The 15,000-nt window shown below is 42.1% G+C and overlaps 7 non-coding genes across 7 annotated transcripts; all 7 read right to left on the bottom strand.

Annotated features, from left to right (window-relative positions):
• Nucleotides 1–171: 171 nt before the first annotated feature.
• Nucleotides 172–253, bottom strand: TRNAS-UGA (transfer RNA serine (anticodon UGA)). Its single transcript has one exon. It is a non-coding gene; the product is annotated as a tRNA-Ser (tRNA).
• A 2,010-nt stretch (nucleotides 254–2,263) lies between these two features.
• On the bottom strand, nucleotides 2,264–2,345 carry TRNAS-UGA (transfer RNA serine (anticodon UGA)). Its single transcript has one exon. It is a non-coding gene; the product is annotated as a tRNA-Ser (tRNA).
• Nucleotides 2,346–4,356: 2,011 nt separating this feature from the next.
• Nucleotides 4,357–4,438, bottom strand: TRNAS-UGA (transfer RNA serine (anticodon UGA)). The gene has a single exon. It is a non-coding gene; the product is annotated as a tRNA-Ser (tRNA).
• A 2,011-nt stretch (nucleotides 4,439–6,449) lies between these two features.
• TRNAS-UGA (transfer RNA serine (anticodon UGA)) lies at nucleotides 6,450–6,531 on the bottom strand. Its single transcript has one exon. It is a non-coding gene; the product is annotated as a tRNA-Ser (tRNA).
• A 2,011-nt stretch (nucleotides 6,532–8,542) lies between these two features.
• TRNAS-UGA (transfer RNA serine (anticodon UGA)) lies at nucleotides 8,543–8,624 on the bottom strand. The gene has a single exon. It is a non-coding gene; the product is annotated as a tRNA-Ser (tRNA).
• Nucleotides 8,625–10,635: 2,011 nt separating this feature from the next.
• Nucleotides 10,636–10,717, bottom strand: TRNAS-UGA (transfer RNA serine (anticodon UGA)). The gene has a single exon. It is a non-coding gene; the product is annotated as a tRNA-Ser (tRNA).
• Nucleotides 10,718–13,497: 2,780 nt separating this feature from the next.
• On the bottom strand, nucleotides 13,498–13,579 carry TRNAS-AGA (transfer RNA serine (anticodon AGA)). Its single transcript has one exon. It is a non-coding gene; the product is annotated as a tRNA-Ser (tRNA).
• Between the last annotated feature and the right edge of the window lie 1,421 nt (nucleotides 13,580–15,000).

Below are 15,000 nucleotides of genomic sequence, written 5' to 3'. Positions count from 1 at the left end.
TCAAACAGTCATTTAAGCCTCAGAATAAAGTAATTGCTGTGAACAAACATGGAGCACGACTGAGACATAGCAAGCATATCGATCGCTTTTCATCATGTTAAAACAGTTTTGACAGTGGGGTGTGGAAAAGCAAACTGATCAAAAGACTAGCACCCACGTGAACAAGCCAAACGTAGTTGGCAGGATTCGAACCTGCGCGGGGAAACCCCAATGGATTTCAAGTCCATCGCCTTAACCACTCGGCCACAACTACACAGGAATGCTTTGAGGGAAACCATTCGAAGAACGGTAGGGTTTGAGGCCCTTCTGATTCCATCTCTTTAGTTTGCGTTAGTGCTTAGGACGGCACGAAACATTCTTCAGCGAGAGAAAAAGAATGGCTGGCAATACAGCGAGGGATAAGTACTCAAACGCACTATAATACATGCAGACTTTGCATTTCATTGGGTTTTAAAGAATATTCAAGGATGACAGAAAACAAACCTCCGTAGTCGGCAGGATTCTAACCTGCGCGGGGAGACACCAATGGATTTCTAGTCCATCGCCTTAACCACTCGGCCACGTCTACACGGCGTTTGTGCCCCTCTTTTTCTGTGCTCGCAGATCTTCTCATCCTGTTTGTATATTTTGAAGTTTCTTTTCTTCCTCTCCAATGTTCCTACGTTTGCCTACTTTTGCTAACTAAAATAAACAGCACTTTATCTCATGGGCCTTCTTTTGGAAGACTCTCTACAGCCTACTCAGAATGTTGACCAGCTTCCTCCTTTTTACTCACACCTCACTATGTATTCTTGGACATTGGCTGACTACTGCCAGATCTCATCTATTAATCAGCTTATACAGACACTGCAGCAAATTCATATGCTACCAGCACAATCCAGACCAGATACAAATAATCCCTGCATTCACTCAAAGGTAACTTATTCATACTAAATCCCGTGCATGCTGCCAGATGGATTTACTACAGAACTGTAGCAGAGACGATTCCTGGAAGAGGAAAGAAAGTAAAGGCTGGGCGAAGCCTTCTAGAGTAGAGTCCAGAAGAGAAAAAAAAAGTGCATTACTTTGAAAACTTGTTTTCTGGCCTATTTGAAATCAATAACGTGTCAATGTTTAGGAAAAAATAGATAACTAAAGACAGAAGGAATCCAACTATTAAACTGAGTCGAGATAGAAATATAGCCAAAAGGCAGCTTCCGTTCTTTCTCAAAATCTCTCTAGGCGCTGTTTTTTTAAATGTGCATAGTTTCAAAGTTACCGCTAAGGGAGAGTTGGAACCTCTTTCTTTTTTTGCATGGCTCTTCTTTCTATCTACAGGCTCACTAAGGCAAATTCAAAATGTTAAATAGCTTTCTGTGGTTAAGCCCTGGTCACACAACTCACTGTGTGTGACTTTACTCTTGGCTGGCTCAGGGCAGACCTCTATTATCAAACAACTTACACAGCATGGGCAACCGGTTAGCATTCTGACAGACAAACTTAATGTAGAGCCTTCATTCCCCACAGGAATGCCATCGAAACCAGACACATTGTGACCGAAAGCAAACCAAGCAAATAGTCAGTTTTTTCATGAAGGTTTTTCTTGTGCTTAAACCATGACCCTAGCCACTTTCCTGAAATGATAAAAAAGTTATGTGTACTTTGTTTTCTTTTTCTTTTTCCCATCAGGCTTTCTGCTCCAAAGGTCTGCTCCGTCGATCCAACTGAGATTTCTGATCTTTCGTATCGAGAAGGTTGCACTATGCCTTGTTACCTTTTTTATGTTGCTAGGAAATTCCTAAATAGCTTTACATGGCTGAGCAGCCCCTTGAGTGCTGCAGTTAAGTCTTGATAGTTCCTGATAGTCGTGTGGTTTTTAAATCTATTTGATCACATCATGCTAAAAGTGCTTAGACGGTTGGAAGACGTCCAATGGCAAACAAGTGATCGTCGTGCTTTTCCAACTCTTTGGAGTCCTCCAAGTTGCTAATGGCATTAGGAAATCTCTCTGGAGGCAGACAAAGGGAAAGCTGGCGCCAGGAGAGACAAGTAGGTTTTAGCATTGTAAATGCTGCTTGGGCTCTCTTTTCTATTGGTGAAAATAAAAGTTGCGTCAAACAGTCATTTAAGCCTCAGAATAAAGTAATTGCTGTGAACAAACATGGAGCACGACTGAGACATAGCAAGCATATCGATCGCTTTTCATCATGTTAAAACAGTTTTGACAGTGGGGTGTGGAAAAGCTAACTGATCAACAGACTAGCACCCACGTGAACAAGCCAAACGTAGTTGGCAGGATTCGAACCTGCGCGGGGAAACCCCAATGGATTTCAAGTCCATCGCCTTAACCACTCGGCCACAACTACACAGGAATGCTTTGAGGGAAACCATTCGAAGAACGGTAGGGTTTGAGGCCCTTCTGATTCCATCTCTTTAGTTTGCGTTAGTGCTTAGGACGGCACGAAACATTCTTCAGCGAGAGAAAAAGAATGGCTGGCAATACAGCGAGGGATAAGTACTCAAACGCACTATAATACATGCAGACTTTGCATTTCATTGGGTTTTAAAGAATATTCAAGGATGACAGAAAACAAACCTCCGTAGTCGGCAGGATTCTAACCTGCACGGGGAGACACCAATGGATTTCTAGTCCATCGCCTTAACCACTCGGCCACGTCTACACGGCGTTTGTGCCCCTCTTTTTCTGTGCTCGCAGATCTTCTCATCCTGTTTGTATATTTTGAAGTTTCTTTTCTTCCTCTCCAATGTTCCTACGTTTGCCTACTTTTGCTAACTAAAATAAACAGCACTTTATCTCATGGGCCTTCTTTTGGAAGACTCTCTACAGCCTACTCAGAATGTTGACCAGCTTCCTCCTTTTTACTCACACCTCACTATGTATTCTTGGACATTGGCTGACTACTGCCAGATCTCATCTATTAATCAGCTTATACAGACACTGCAGCAAATTCATATGCTACCAGCACAATCCAGACCAGATACAAATAATCCCTGCATTCACTCAAAGGTAACTTATTCATACTAAATCCCGTGCATGCTGCCAGATGGATTTACTACAGAACTGTAGCAGAGACGATTCCTGGAAGAGGAAAGAAAGTAAAGGCTGGGCGAAGCCTTCTAGAGTAGAGTCCAGAAGAGAAAAAAAAAAGTGCATTACTTTGAAAACTTGTTTTCTGGCCTATTTGAAATCAATAACGTGTCAATGTTTAGGAAAAAATAGATAACTAAAGACAGAAGGAATCCAACTATTAAACTGAGTCGAGATAGAAATATAGCCAAAAGGCAGCTTCCGTTCTTTCTCAAAATCTCTCTAGGCGCTGTTTTTTTAAATGTGCATAGTTTCAAAGTTACCGCTAAGGGAGAGTTGGAACCTCTTTCTTTTTTTGCATGGCTCTTCTTTCTATCTACAGGCTCACTAAGGCAAATTCAAAATGTTAAATAGCTTTCTGTGGTTAAGCCCTGGTCACACAACTCACTGTGTGTGACTTTACTCTTGGCTGGCTCAGGGCAGACCTCTATTATCAAACAACTTACACAGCATGGGCAACCGGTTAGCATTCTGACAGACAAACTTAATGTAGAGCCTTCATTCCCCACAGGAATGCCATCGAAACCAGACACATTGTGACCGAAAGCAAACCAAGCAAATAGTCAGTTTTTTCATGAAGGTTTTTCTTGTGCTTAAACCATGACCCTAGCCACTTTCCTGAAATGATAAAAAAGTTATGTGTACTTTGTTTTCTTTTTCTTTTTCCCATCAGGCTTTCTGCTCCAAAGGTCTGCTCCGTCGATCCAACTGAGATTTCTGATCTTTCGTATCGAGAAGGTTGCACTATGCCTTGTTACCTTTTTTATGTTGCTAGGAAATTCCTAAATAGCTTTACATGGCTGAGCAGCCCCTTGAGTGCTGCAGTTAAGTCTTGATAGTTCCTGATAGTCGTGTGGTTTTTAAATCTATTTGATCACATCATGCTAAAAGTGCTTAGACGGTTGGAAGACGTCCAATGGCAAACAAGTGATCGTCGTGCTTTTCCAACTCTTTGGAGTCCTCCAAGTTGCTAATGGCATTAGGAAATCTCTCTGGAGGCAGACAAAGGGAAAGCTGGCGCCAGGAGAGACAAGTAGGTTTTAGCATTGTAAATGCTGCTTGGGCTCTCTTTTCTATTGGTGAAAATAAAAGTTGCGTCAAACAGTCATTTAAGCCTCAGAATAAAGTAATTGCTGTGAACAAACATGGAGCACGACTGAGACATAGCAAGCATATCGATCGCTTTTCATCATGTTAAAACAGTTTTGACAGTGGGGTGTGGAAAAGCAAACTGATCAACAGACTAGCACCCACGTGAACAAGCCAAACGTAGTTGGCAGGATTCGAACCTGCGCGGGGAAACCCCAATGGATTTCAAGTCCATCGCCTTAACCACTCGGCCACAACTACACAGGAATGCTTTGAGGGAAACCATTCGAAGAACGGTAGGGTTTGAGGCCCTTCTGATTCCATCTCTTTAGTTTGCGTTAGTGCTTAGGACGGCACGAAACATTCTTCAGCGAGAGAAAAAGAATGGCTGGCAATACAGCGATGGATAAGTACTCAAACGCACTTTAATACATGCAGACTTTGCATTTCATTGGGTTTTAAAGAATATTCAAGGATGACAGAAAACAAACCTCCGTAGTCGGCAGGATTCTAACCTGCGCGGGGAGACACCAATGGATTTCTAGTCCATCGCCTTAACCACTCGGCCACGTCTACACGGCGTTTGTGCCCCTCTTTTTCTGTGCTCGCAGATCTTCTCATCCTGTTTGTATATTTTGAAGTTTCTATTCTTCCTCTCCAATGTTCCTACGTTTGCCTACTTTTGCTAACTAAAATAAACAGCACTTTATCTCATGGGCCTTCTTTTGGAAGACTCTCTACAGCCTACTCAGAATGTTGACCAGCTTCCTCCTTTTTACTCACACCTCACTATGTATTCTTGGACATTGGCTGACTACTGCCAGATCTCATCTATTAATCAGCTTATACAGACACTGCAGCAAATTCATATGCTACCAGCACAATCCAGACCAGATACAAATAATCCCTGCATTCACTCAAAGGTAACTTATTCATACTAAATCCCGTGCATGCTGCCAGATGGATTTACTACAGAACTGTAGCAGAGACGATTCCTGGAAGACGAAAGAAAGTAAAGGCTGGGCGAAGCCTTCTAGAGTAGAGTCCAGAAGAGAAAAAAAAAAGTGCATTACTTTGAAAACTTGTTTTCTGGCCTACTTGAAATCAATAACGTGTCAATGTTTAGGAAAAAATAGATAACTAAAGACAGAAGGAATCCAACTATTAAACTGAGTCGAGATAGAAATATAGCCAAAAGGCAGCTTCTGTTCTTTCCCAAAATCTCTCTAGGCGCTGTTTTTTTAAATGTGCATCGTTTCAAAGTTACCGCTAAGAGAGAGTTAGAACCTCTTTCTTTTTTTGCATGGCTCTTCTTTCTATCTACAGGCTCACTAAGGCAAATTCAAAATGTTAAATAGCTTTCTGTGGTTAAGCCCTGGTCACACAACTCACTGTGTGTGACTTTACTCTTGGCTGGCTCAGGGCAGACCTCTATTATCAAACAACTTACACAGCATGGGCAACCGGTTAGCATTCTGACAGACAAACTTAATGTAGAGCCTTCATTCCCCACAGGAATGCCATCGAAACCAGACACATTGTGACCGAAAGCAAACCAAGCAAATAGTCAGTTTTTTCATGAAGGTTTTTCTTGTGCTTAAACCATGACCCTAGCCACTTTCCTGAAATGATAAAAAAGTTATGTGTACTTTGTTTTCTTTTTCTTTTTCCCATCAGGCTTTCTGCTCCAAAGGTCTGCTCCGTCGATCCAACTGAGATTTCTGATCTTTCGTATCGAGAAGGTTGCACTATGCCTTGTTACCTTTTTTATGTTGCTAGGAAATTCCTAAATAGCTTTACATGGCTGAGCAGCCCCTTGAGTGCTGCAGTTAAGTCTTGATAGTTCCTGATAGTCGTGTGGTTTTTAAATCTATTTGATCACATCATGCTAAAAGTGCTTAGACGGTTGGAAGACGTCCAATGGCAAACAAGTGATCGTCGTGCTTTTCCAACTCTTTGGAGTCCTCCAAGTTGCTAATGGCATTAGGAAATCTCTCTGGAGGCAGACAAAGGGAAAGCTGGCGCCAGGAGAGACAAGTAGGTTTTAGCATTGTAAATGCTGCTTGGGCTCTCTTTTCTATTGGTGAAAATAAAAGTTGCGTCAAACAGTCATTTAAGCCTCAGAATAAAGTAATTGCTGTGAACAAACATGGAGCACGACTGAGACATAGCAAGCATATCGATCGCTTTTCATCATGTTAAAACAGTTTTGACAGTGGGGTGTGGAAAAGCTAACTGATCAACAGACTAGCACCCACGTGAACAAGCCAAACGTAGTTGGCAGGATTCGAACCTGCGCGGGGAAACCCCAATGGATTTCAAGTCCATCGCCTTAACCACTCGGCCACAACTACACAGGAATGCTTTGAGGGAAACCATTCGAAGAACGGTAGGGTTTGAGGCCCTTCTGATTCCATCTCTTTAGTTTGCGTTAGTGCTTAGGACGGCACGAAACATTCTTCAGCGAGAGAAAAAGAATGGCTGGCAATACAGCGAGGGATAAGTACTCAAACGCACTATAATACATGCAGACTTTGCATTTCATTGGGTTTTAAAGAATATTCAAGGATGACAGAAAACAAACCTCCGTAGTCGGCAGGATTCTAACCTGCACGGGGAGACACCAATGGATTTCTAGTCCATCGCCTTAACCACTCGGCCACGTCTACACGGCGTTTGTGCCCCTCTTTTTCTGTGCTCGCAGATCTTCTCATCCTGTTTGTATATTTTGAAGTTTCTTTTCTTCCTCTCCAATGTTCCTACGTTTGCCTACTTTTGCTAACTAAAATAAACAGCACTTTATCTCATGGGCCTTCTTTTGGAAGACTCTCTACAGCCTACTCAGAATGTTGACCAGCTTCCTCCTTTTTACTCACACCTCACTATGTATTCTTGGACATTGGCTGACTACTGCCAGATCTCATCTATTAATCAGCTTATACAGACACTGCAGCAAATTCATATGCTACCAGCACAATCCAGACCAGATACAAATAATCCCTGCATTCACTCAAAGGTAACTTATTCATACTAAATCCCGTGCATGCTGCCAGATGGATTTACTACAGAACTGTAGCAGAGACGATTCCTGGAAGAGGAAAGAAAGTAAAGGCTGGGCGAAGCCTTCTAGAGTAGAGTCCAGAAGAGAAAAAAAAAAGTGCATTACTTTGAAAACTTGTTTTCTGGCCTATTTGAAATCAATAACGTGTCAATGTTTAGGAAAAAATAGATAACTAAAGACAGAAGGAATCCAACTATTAAACTGAGTCGAGATAGAAATATAGCCAAAAGGCAGCTTCCGTTCTTTCTCAAAATCTCTCTAGGCGCTGTTTTTTTAAATGTGCATAGTTTCAAAGTTACCGCTAAGGGAGAGTTGGAACCTCTTTCTTTTTTTGCATGGCTCTTCTTTCTATCTACAGGCTCACTAAGGCAAATTCAAAATGTTAAATAGCTTTCTGTGGTTAAGCCCTGGTCACACAACTCACTGTGTGTGACTTTACTCTTGGCTGGCTCAGGGCAGACCTCTATTATCAAACAACTTACACAGCATGGGCAACCGGTTAGCATTCTGACAGACAAACTTAATGTAGAGCCTTCATTCCCCACAGGAATGCCATCGAAACCAGACACATTGTGACCGAAAGCAAACCAAGCAAATAGTCAGTTTTTTCATGAAGGTTTTTCTTGTGCTTAAACCATGACCCTAGCCACTTTCCTGAAATGATAAAAAAGTTATGTGTACTTTGTTTTCTTTTTCTTTTTCCCATCAGGCTTTCTGCTCCAAAGGTCTGCTCCGTCGATCCAACTGAGATTTCTGATCTTTCGTATCGAGAAGGTTGCACTATGCCTTGTTACCTTTTTTATGTTGCTAGGAAATTCCTAAATAGCTTTACATGGCTGAGCAGCCCCTTGAGTGCTGCAGTTAAGTCTTGATAGTTCCTGATAGTCGTGTGGTTTTTAAATCTATTTGATCACATCATGCTAAAAGTGCTTAGACGGTTGGAAGACGTCCAATGGCAAACAAGTGATCGTCGTGCTTTTCCAACTCTTTGGAGTCCTCCAAGTTGCTAATGGCATTAGGAAATCTCTCTGGAGGCAGACAAAGGGAAAGCTGGCGCCAGGAGAGACAAGTAGGTTTTAGCATTGTAAATGCTGCTTGGGCTCTCTTTTCTATTGGTGAAAATAAAAGTTGCGTCAAACAGTCATTTAAGCCTCAGAATAAAGTAATTGCTGTGAACAAACATGGAGCACGACTGAGACATAGCAAGCATATCGATCGCTTTTCATCATGTTAAAACAGTTTTGACAGTGGGGTGTGGAAAAGCAAACTGATCAACAGACTAGCACCCACGTGAACAAGCCAAACGTAGTTGGCAGGATTCGAACCTGCGCGGGGAAACCCCAATGGATTTCAAGTCCATCGCCTTAACCACTCGGCCACAACTACACAGGAATGCTTTGAGGGAAACCATTCGAAGAACGGTAGGGTTTGAGGCCCTTCTGATTCCATCTCTTTAGTTTGCGTTAGTGCTTAGGACGGCACGAAACATTCTTCAGCGAGAGAAAAAGAATGGCTGGCAATACAGCGATGGATAAGTACTCAAACGCACTTTAATACATGCAGACTTTGCATTTCATTGGGTTTTAAAGAATATTCAAGGATGACAGAAAACAAACCTCCGTAGTCGGCAGGATTCTAACCTGCGCGGGGAGACACCAATGGATTTCTAGTCCATCGCCTTAACCACTCGGCCACGTCTACACGGCGTTTGTGCCCCTCTTTTTCTGTGCTCGCAGATCTTCTCATCCTGTTTGTATATTTTGAAGTTTCTATTCTTCCTCTCCAATGTTCCTACGTTTGCCTACTTTTGCTAACTAAAATAAACAGCACTTTATCTCATGGGCCTTCTTTTGGAAGACTCTCTACAGCCTACTCAGAATGTTGACCAGCTTCCTCCTTTTTACTCACACCTCACTATGTATTCTTGGACATTGGCTGACTACTGCCAGATCTCATCTATTAATCAGCTTATACAGACACTGCAGCAAATTCATATGCTACCAGCACAATCCAGACCAGATACAAATAATCCCTGCATTCACTCAAAGGTAACTTATTCATACTAAATCCCGTGCATGCTGCCAGATGGATTTACTACAGAACTGTAGCAGAGACGATTCCTGGAAGAGGAAAGAAAGTAAAGGCTGGGCGAAGCCTTCTAGAGTAGAGTCCAGAAGAGAAAAAAAAAAGTGCATTACTTTGAAAACTTGTTTTCTGGCCTACTTGAAATCAATAACGTGTCAATGTTTAGGAAAAAATAGATAACTAAAGACAGAAGGAATCCAACTATTAAACTGAGTCGAGATAGAAATATAGCCAAAAGGCAGCTTCTGTTCTTTCCCAAAATCTCTCTAGGCGCTGTTTTTTTAAATGTGCATCGTTTCAAAGTTACCGCTAAGAGAGAGTTAGAACCTCTTTCTTTTTTTGCATGGCTCTTCTTTCTATCTACAGGCTCACTAAGGCAAATTCAAAATGTTAAATAGCTTTCTGTGGTTAAGCCCTGGTCACACAACTCACTGTGTGTGACTTTACTCTTGGCTGGCTCAGGGCAGACCTCTATTATCAAACAACTTACACAGCATGGGCAACCGGTTAGCATTCTGACAGACAAACTTAATGTAGAGCCTTCATTCCCCACAGGAATGCCATCGAAACCAGACACATTGTGACCGAAAGCAAACCAAGCATATAGTCCGTTTTTTCATAAAGGTTTTTCTTGTGCTTAAACCATGACCCTAGCCACTTTCCTGAAATGATAAAAAAGTTATGTGTACTTTGTTTTCTTTTTCTTTTTCCCATCAGGCTTTCTGCTCCAAAGGTCTGCTCCGTCGATCCAACTGAGATTTCTGATCTTTCGTATCGAGAAGGTTGCACTATGCCTTGTTACCTTTTTTATGTTGCTAGGAAATTCCTAAATAGCTTTACATGGCTGAGCAGCCCCTTGAGTGCTGCAGTTAAGTCTTGATAGTTCCTGATAGTCGTGTGGTTTTTAAATCTATTTGATCACATCATGCTAAAAGTGCTTAGACGGTTGGAAGAAGTCCAATGGCAAACAAGTGATCGTCGTGCTTTTCCAACTCTTTGGAGTCCTCCAAGTTGCTAATGGCATTAGGAAATCTCTCTGGAGGCAGACAAAGGGAAAGCTGGCGCCAGGAGAGACAAGTAGGTTTTAGCATTGTAAATGCTGCTTGGGCTCTCTTTTCTATTGGTGAAAATAAAAGTTGCGTCAAACAGTCATTTAAGCCTCAGAATAAAGTAATTGCTGTGAACAAACATGGAGCACGACTGAGACATAGCAAGCATATCGATCGCTTTTCATCATGTTAAAACAGTTTTGACAGTGGGGTGTGGAAAAGCAAACTGATCAACAGACTAGCACCCACGTGAACAAGCCAAACGTAGTTGGCAGGATTCGAACCTGCGCGGGGAAACCCCAATGGATTTCAAGTCCATCGCCTTAACCACTCGGCCACAACTACACAGGAATGCTTTGAGGGAAACCATTCGAAGAACGGTAGGGTTTGAGGCCCTTCTGATTCCATCTCTTTAGTTTGCGTTAGTGCTTAGGACGGCACGAAACATTCTTCAGCGAGAGAAAAAGAATGGCTGGCAATACAGCGAGGGATAAGTACTCAAACGCACTTTAATACATGCAGACTTTGCATTTCATTGGGTTTTAAAGAATATTCAAGGATGACAGAAAACAAACCTCCGTAGTCGGCAGGATTCTAACCTGCGCGGGGAGACACCAATGGATTTCTAGTCCATCGCCTTAACCACTCGGCCACGTCTACACGGCGTTTGTGCCCCTCTTTTTCTGTGCTCGCAGATCTTCTCATCCTGTTTGTATATTTTGAAGTTTCTTTTCTTCCTCTCCAATGTTCCTACGTTTGCCTACTTTTGCTAACTAAAATAAACAGCACTTTATCTCATGGGCCTTCTTTTGGAAGACTCTCTACAGCCTACTCAGAATGTTGACCAGCTTCCTCCTTTTTACTCACACCTCACTATGTATTCTTGGACATTGGCTGACTACTGCCAGATCTCATCTATTAATCAGCTTATACAGACACTGCAGCAAATTCATATGCTACCAGCACAATCCAGACCAGATACAAATAATCCCTGCATTCACTCAAAGGTAACTTATTCATACTAAATCCCGTGCATGCTGCCAGATGGATTTACTACAGAACTGTAGCAGAGACGATTCCTGGAAGAGGAAAGAAAGTAAAGGCTGGGCGAAGCCTTCTAGAGTAGAGTCCAGAAGAGAAAAAAAAAAGTGCATTACTTTGAAAACTTGTTTTCTGGCCTATTTGAAATCAATAACGTGTCAATGTTTAGGAAAAAATAGATAACTAAAGACAGAAGGAATCCAACTATTAAACTGAGTCGAGATAGAAATATAGCCAAAAGGCAGCTTCCGTTCTTTCTCAAAATCTCTCTAGGCGCTGTTTTTTTAAATGTGCATAGTTTCAAAGTTACCGCTAAGGGAGAGTTGGAACCTCTTTCTTTTTTTGCATGGCTCTTCTTTCTATCTACAGGCTCACTAAGGCAAATTCAAAATGTTAAATAGCTTTCTGTGGTTAAGCCCTGGTCACACAACTCACTGTGTGTGACTTTACTCTTGGCTGGCTCAGGGCAGACCTCTATTATCAAACAACTTACACAGCATGGGCAACCGGTTAGCATTCTGACAGACAAACTTAATGTAGAGCCTTCATTCCCCACAGGAATGCCATCGAAACCAGACACATTGTGACCGAAAGCAAACCAAGCAAATAGTCAGTTTTTTCATGAAGGTTTTTCTTGTGCTTAAACCATGACCCTAGCCACTTTCCTGAAATGATAAAAAAGTTATGTGTACTTTGTTTTCTTTTTCTTTTTCCCATCAGGCTTTCTGCTCCAAAGGTCTGCTCCGTCGATCCAACTGAGATTTCTGATCTTTCGTATCGAGAAGGTTGCACTATGCCTTGTTACCTTTTTTATGTTGCTAGGAAATTCCTAAATAGCTTTACATGGCTGAGCATCCCCTTGAGTGCTGCAGTTAAGTCTTGATAGTTCCTGATAGTCGTATGGTTTTTAAATCTATTTGATCACATCATGCTAAAAGTGCTTAGACGGTTGGAAGAAGTCCAATGGCAAACAAGTGATCGTCGTGCTTTTCCAACTCTTTGGAGTCCTCCAAGTTGCTAATGGCATTAGGAAATCTCTCTGGAGGCAGACAAAGGGAAAGCTGGCGCCAGGAGAGACAAGTAGGTTTTAGCATTGTAAATGCTGCTTGGGCTCTCTTTTCTATTGGTGAAAATAAAAGTTGCGTCAAACAGTCATTTAAGCCTCAGAATAAAGTAATTGCTGTGAACAAACATGGAGCACGACTGAGACATAGCAAGCATATCGATCGCTTTTCATCATGTTAAAACAGTTTTGACAGTGGGGTGTGGAAAAGCAAACTGATCAACAGACTAGCACCCACGTGAACAAACCAAACGTAGTTGGCAGGATTCAAACCTGTGCGGGGAAACCCCAATGGATTTCAAGTCCATCGCCTTAACCACTCGGCCACAACTACACAGGAATGCTTTGAGGGAAACCATTCGAAGAACGGTAGGGTTTGAGGCCCTTCTGATTCCATCTCTTTAGTTTGCGTTAGTGCTTAGGACGGCACGAAACATTTTTCAGCGAGAGAAAAAGAATGGCTGGAAATACAGCGAGGGATAAGTACTCAAACGCACTTTAATACATGCAGACTTTGCATTTCATTGGGTTTTAAAGAATATTCAAGGATGACAGAAAACAAACCTCCGTAGTCGGCAGGATTCGAACCTGCGCGGGGAGACCCCAATGGATTTCTAGTCCATCGCCTTAACCACTCGGCCACGTCTACACGGCGTTTGTGCCCCTCTTTTTCTGTGCTCGCAGATCTTCTCATCCTGTTTGTATATTTTGAAGTTTCTTTTCGAACCTGCGCGGGGAGACCCCAATGGATTTCTAGTCCATTGCCTTAACCACTCGGCCACAACTACACAGGAATGCTTTGAGGGAAACCATTCGAAGAACGGTAGGGTTTGAGGCCCTTCTGATTCCATCTCTTTAGTTTGCGTTAGTGCTTAGGACGGCACGAAACATTCTTCAGCGAGAGAAAAAGAATGGCTGGCAATACAGCGAGGGATAAGTACTCAAACGCACTTTAATACATGCAGACTTTGCATTTCATTGGGTTTTAAAGAATATTCAAGGATGACGGAAAACAAACCTCCGTAGTCGGCAGGATTCGAACCTGCGCGGGGAGACCCCAATGGATTTCTAGTCCATCGCCTTAACCACTCGGCCACGACTACACGGCATTTGTGCCCCTCTTTTTCTGTGCTCGCAGATCTTCTCATCCTGTTTGTATATTTTTAAGTTTCTTTTCTTCCTCTCCAATGTTCCTACGTTTGCCTACTTTTGCTAACTAAAATAAACAGCACTTTATCTCATGGGCCTTCTTTTGGAAGACTCTCTACAGCCTACTCAGAATGTTGACCAGCTTCCTCCTTTTTACTCACACCTCACTATGTATTCTTGGACATTGGCTGACTACTGCCAGATCTCATCTATTAATCAGCTTATACAGACACTGCAGCAAATTCATATGCTACCAGCACAATCCAGACCAGATACAAATAATCCCTGCATTCACTCAAAGGTAACTTATTCATACTAAATCCCGTGCATGCTGCCAGATGGATTTACTACAGAACTGTAGCAGAGACGATTCCTGGAAGAGGAAAGAAAGTAAAGGCTGGGCGAAGCCTTCTAGAGTAGAGTCCAGAAGAGAAAAAAAAAAGTGCATTACTTTGAAAACTTGTTTTCTGGCCTATTTGAAATCAATAACGTGTCAATGTTTAGGAAAAAATAGATAACTAAAGACAGAAGGAATCCAACTATTAAACTGAGTCGAGATAGAAATATAGCCAAAAGGCAGCTTCCGTTCTTTCTCAAAATCTCTCTAGGCGCTGTTTTTTTAAATGTGCATAGTTTCAAAGTTACCGCTAAGGGAGAGTTGGAACCTCTTTCTTTTTTTGCATGGCTCTTCTTTCTATCTACAGGCTCACTAAGGCAAATTCAAAATGTTAAATAGCTTTCTGTGGTTAAGCCCTGGTCACACAACTCACTGTGTGTGACTTTACTCTTGGCTGGCTCAGGGCAGACCTCTATTATCAAACAACTTACACAGCATGGGCAACCGGTTAGCATTCTGACAGACAAACTTAATGTAGAGCCTTCATTCCCCACAGGAATGCCATCGAAACCAGACACATTGTGACCGAAAGCAAACCAAGCAAATAGTCAGTTTTTTCATGAAGGTTTTTCTTGTGCTTAAACCATGACCCTAGCCACTTTCCTGAAATGATAAAAAAGTTATGTGTACTTTGTTTTCTTTTTCTTTTTCCCATCAGGCTTTCTGCTCCAAAGGTCTGCTCCGTCGATCCAACTGAGATTTCTGATCTTTCGTATCGAGAAGGTTGCACTATGCCTTGTTACCTTTTTTATGTTGCTAGGAAATTCCTAAATAGCTTTACATGGCTGAGCATCCCCTTGAGTGCTGCAGTTAAGTCTTGATAGTTCCTGATAGTCGTATGGTTTTTAAATCTATTTGATCACATCATGCTAAAAGTGCTTAGACGGTTGGAAGAAGTCCAATGGCAAACAAGTGATCGTCGTGCTTTTCCAACTCTTTGGAGTCCTCCAAGTTGCTAATGGCATTAGGAAATCTCTC

The sequence above is a fragment of the Pelobates fuscus genome, chromosome 12 (genome assembly GCF_036172605.1).
Source record: "Pelobates fuscus isolate aPelFus1 chromosome 12, aPelFus1.pri, whole genome shotgun sequence".
NCBI lineage: Eukaryota > Metazoa > Chordata > Amphibia > Anura > Pelobatidae > Pelobates > Pelobates fuscus.
Note: the sequence above shows the minus strand (reverse complement) of the source record. Positions and strands in the feature narration are given on the sequence as shown.